The sequence below is a fragment of the Rhinopithecus bieti genome, unplaced genomic scaffold (genome assembly GCF_001698545.2).
Source record: "Rhinopithecus bieti isolate Rb0 unplaced genomic scaffold, ASM169854v2 scaffold_13900, whole genome shotgun sequence".
NCBI lineage: Eukaryota > Metazoa > Chordata > Mammalia > Primates > Cercopithecidae > Rhinopithecus > Rhinopithecus bieti.
Genome location: NW_016808376.1, coordinates 1,351,253 through 1,356,654, shown reverse-complemented (window position 1 = coordinate 1,356,654; position 5,402 = coordinate 1,351,253).

Below are 5,402 nucleotides of genomic sequence, written 5' to 3'. Positions count from 1 at the left end.
ATTTTCGTAGTCTTTGTAATTGAAGATCATAGTATATGTTTACATATGTTTTGTCCTATATCTTTGTGGAAGTTATCTAAAATAATATTTATAGGTAAATATTTTTTTACAAAATTCTTATACTTTTAAAATAAATTATTTTAAAAACTGCATTGAACTTTATCAATATTACCACTATTATGAGCTAGTAATTTATCTTTTAATAGTTTGTTTATTTTTTCTCATTATTATGCCTTTGGATTCTTTTTGTTGTTTTTCTCTGCATTGCAATATTATCTAAATTTCTTGAGAAAATATGTATGAATGGTAATCTTTCTACATCCCTTAATATTAGAGCAAAACTTTATTTTCCTTCAAATTTAAATTATAATTTTGTTGAGTATATAATTATTGTTAAAGAAGAACTTGCCATGAAAAAAATCATTCCATATTGCAAAGTAAAAAATCTGATTACGACATGATTCTCATTTCTTCTGTTGTAAACTGTATTTTTACATCTGAGCATTTGGAATTTATTCATTCTTGAAAGATAGATGATAGGTAGGTAGGTAGGTAGATAGATAGATACATAGATAGGTAGGTAGGTAGGTAGGTAGATAGATAGATAGATAGATAGATAGATAGATAGATAGATAGATAGAAAAACTGTATATATAGTTTTATTCTATCTTGGAGAACTTGATCCACAGAATAAAAGCATCTGTATATGCCTTTTCATAAAGAGCATCGAGTAATCTGTCCTTAATGTCTTTTTTTCTGAAATTATCTTACTCAACACTTAATATGTCTTAAAGTATCCTTTTATTCTAAAGACAAAAATTTTTAACTAGGCAAATGTTCTTATATTTCATGTTTTACTATTTGTTCTCTTCAGTATTTTCTGCCTTCTCAAATGTGTTTTTAGAACAATCTTTATTTTAACTTTGACATATACATTTATTTATATTTTAGAGAAAAAATTTAAATTTTACATAAGAAAACTGTAAATATTCAAGTTTTCATTATATATACTCTCTCAGGTTCAGCTGTTTTTTCTGTTTGTCTTTTCTTTCTTGCCATTACTTTTTCTCAACTTTAAAATAATTCTGTACATATTTGTCAATATTTATAATGTACGTGAATAAACTTTGTGTCAAGTTAGCATATGTAGGTCTCCTTCATCAGCGGATCTTTAAATGAGTTGAACATAGATTTTCTTTTAGTTTGTAAACAACAATCAAATACGAGGGTAGACAACACCCACAACTGGTTTAAAAAAATGCTTTTTTTCTGCGCATCAAGTTCTCCTCCAGGATGGAATAAAACACACTAATTTTCTTTTATTTTCTGTATTCTTTAGGAAGTCTGGAGTTACTTGGGAATCTGCTTTGCTTTTTTCCTGGCTCGTTAAATACTTTCCAATAGAAAAAATATTTATGCTTTAAGTAACACATGACAGTCTAGAGTAAAATAAGCTTTAATTGTATCAGAAACATTTACTAAAGTTACAAGTAATTTATTACCTTTTTGGCATAAAGTGTATCTGATTCTGATATTCTAGTCACTGATATCTACTATTGTTCTATTTACTAGATTTTGTTCTGAATTACACACGTGCCCTTTTTCTGTATTAAAACTGTCTTAAGATGCATAGTTTCCAAAGAACAAAGACAGCTCTATTACATTTTTTCCAGGAATCAACTAGTCTATCAAAAAATTTCTTAGTATTTGCTAAAAATATATGTTTACATGCATTTTGGATGCTTATTATGTTTTGAGATAATAGAAATGGAAAGATAATTAACAAAGATATTAATTTTTGCCATTTTCAAAAATATTCTTACTTTTCAACATTTTAGAATTACGATACCAGATCTATTTCATTTACTACATTAAAGATTCAAGTCAGACCCATGCACAGCGATGTGTTTAATGACTAAGGACCTGCCAGATTGTCAAAACCAGTGTGTACATAAGCAGCAATAATAGTAATCTTTGAAAGATCTGAAAACTAGTTATTTGCTATAGTTCTTCTATTCCTTAAAAAAGAGAGTTAGGCCTGCAGTCTTGCTGCAGTGTCAGAATCTTGTCTTTTATTTCCCCTTATTGACCTTGTAATATGAAACCTATGACTGGGATTGTTTGCCATGGAACTTTTTTTTTTAACTTTTATTCTAGGTTTGAGGATACATATACAGGTTTGTTATATAGGTAAACTGCATATCGCAGGGATTTGTTGTACAGATAACTTCATCACCAGATAATAAGCACAGTTCTCAATAGGTAGTTTTTTGATCCTCACTCTTCTCCTACCTTCTGCCCTTAGTAGGCCGTGGTTCCTCTGTTTGTGTCCCTCTGTACTCAATGTTTAACTCCCACTTATAAGGCATTTTGTTTTCTGTTCATTTTGTTGCACATTTCTGTTCTGTTACACATTTCTGTTCACAAAACAAAATGTGGCATTTTATTTTCTGTTCCTGTGTTAGTTTGCTTAGGAAAATGGCCTCCAGCTCCATCAATGTTTCTGCAAAGGACATTATCTCGTTCTTTTTTATGGCTGCATAGTACTCCATGGTATACGTGTACACCATAGAGGAAGGGATGAATAGTCAGAGCGCAAGAATTTTTAGGGCAGTGAAAGAATTCTGTATGATACTATGGTAGATATCTGTCATTATATATTTGTGAAAAACCATGTAATTTATAATAACAACTGTAAACAATGGCATTTTGGAGATGATGTGCTAATGTAGGTCATCTGTTATAACAAAGGAACCACTTTGGTGGGGAATATGAATGGGGGGAGGTTGTGTGTGGGGGGAAGGCAGGGGGCATATGGGAACTCTCTACTTTCTGCTCAGTTTTGCTCTGAACCTAAAACTTCTCCAAATAGTAAATTTTATTTTAAAAAAAGAATAAAGCAATATTATCCCTTTCTAAAATCTTTTAGAAAGGAATTATTAAATCGTCTTGAGATAGAATACAACTAATATAAATTTACTATGGTAGAAGTTGATTTAACTAAGTTTCCATTATATTTTTAAAATAAATATTCACTGCACATGATGTTATGTGAAGTTTCCGTCTGTCTGTAAACAGTGGAGGGGAACTCTTAATAGACAATTGCTCATTAAAATCTGGTCATTGTAATCAGTATTTTGATTTACCGCTGTTGTTAACAATTAGAGAGCAACAAAAAACCATTGTGTACTCTTGCAATTGTCCAGCTAAACCTTGATAATATTTATTGTAAGCTTTAACAAGTAACATAAAATAGGAAGAAGCAATTACCTTACTATTTTAGTATTTTAAAGCCATTATATTTTAAAGAAAGTGTTATTATTTAGAACAAAGTAATGTGTTCCTTGATGTTAAAGAGTGATTCTGAAGTTTAAACTCAGACTGAGAATACTTCTGGGAATAATACAAACTTATCATGGGGTTAATGACCCAGAACTCCTGTCCAATCAACACTCTTTGTTAAGGAATAAAAGCATTCATTTGATATTTCCCAAAATAATATGGAATTAAACGCAACAATTAACATAACAATTTATTCATGATTTTCCTGTGAAATAATCCCAAACCAGAAATATTTCAGAAATATTTTATGAAAGAATAAAGTGAGAGTAATTATATATATGTGTTTGTGTGTGTGTATATATATATTATATATATATGTATAATAAAAGAGAGATATCAACCAGAATTTGCACAACTCTATAGACTCGTATTTCGTTAAACACTGGTTCCTCTCAGTGGAAAAGTGATTTTGGTTATTTAAAACAGATAAGCCTCTTCAGATCTGAAAGAATCTGTGTCGTCAAATTTCAAAGGCAAGTACCTGAATTTTCATCTAAATAGTTTGATTCAAATTGACCCACATGTATAGTGATGATGTCTTAAATCATAAGTAACTTTTTTTCTTTCATTTTATAATGGATGTCCCTAGGATACATGATATTCACAATGTCATTTAAGCAAAAAATGAAAACAATCAATCAGTTCACACACAGACATAAATGCAAATTAGTGATAGGCATTTTTTACTGAAATCAAAATATTACTCAAAATATCAACTTATTAGTTTTAAAGTTTCTTACAGATAAATAACAAAAGGCAAGAATATTGAGGAAAATACTGAAAACAAAGAGCAGTGTGTACATTGCACCACCAATTATAACAACATAAACATATGATTGAAATATTGTGGTACTGATACACAAATAGCCAGATAATCCAATGTAACAGAATGAAAAATACAGTGATAAACCCAAGTGCATATGGAAATTTAGTGTATAACTATGGTGGCATGTGAAATTAGTGGGAAAAAGATGAACTGTTTAATAAATGATGTCTTTATAGCTATTTAGATAAAAATGATGTCTTTATAGCTATTTAGAAAAAAAGATGAAATTAGAATGATATTTTATTGTATACTCTAATATAGATTCCACAATACGAGCTTAAATATAGAAAATAATACTATAGAAGTTCTGGAATTAAACATGGATGATTTCTTTTATAGCATGAGAGTGGGGAAAACCTTCCTACTATGATGGAAAATTCCCCAATTAAGTGTAATGTAGATTTTTCTGTAGATGTGCATTCTCAGATTAAGGAAGTTAATTTTTCTCCCTAATTGACTGATAGCTTTATTTTTAATACAAATGGACATTGGATTTTATCAAATGCTTTTGGTTTTCTTTGCACCTGTCGAGATGATAATTTTTTTTCCTTATTAGGTTGTTCATATTGCAAATACATTGGTCTTCAAATGATAAACCAACTTTGCATATTTGGGGGAAAAAAACTTGGTCATGATTAATTACTCTTCAAAAAGATGTTTGTGTTTGCTGAAATTTTGGCTAAAATTATGGCATCTATTTTCATGACAAAAGTTTATCAGGTTTCTTTATTTGAATTTTTTGATTGCTCTGAAATCTATTTGTCAGATAAAAACACATCCATACCAGCTCTCTTTTCTTCAGGATTAGCATGGTATAGTTTTCCATTTTGCCACCTTTTGGTCCATTTTTAAAATTTATGATATGTTTCTTCCAGGCAGCATGTAGTTTCAGGGGCCATTGAAAACAATATGCTAAGAATAGATAAGGCTCAAGGACAGTATCTCTAGCTAGTTGCACTTTTAATGAACTCCAGTAGTCAAGGAGAGTATCTCTAGTTGAACTTTTAATGAAGTCTAGTAGGCGCCAAGAAGGCAGACAAATAAGAAAGAGCTTAGAGACAAGGAACTAAGCAGAAGGTTACATCTGGGTGCAGAAAGTTTGTTTTGCATTGTGTTATTTTTGTTGACGTGGGGTTTATGGAGTATAAATAAAGTGAGGCGGAGGCTCCGCGCGCGGCCGCCATGTTCTCTGTCTTTGTCTCTTGTGTCTGTTCATTCTTCACCACCCCCANNG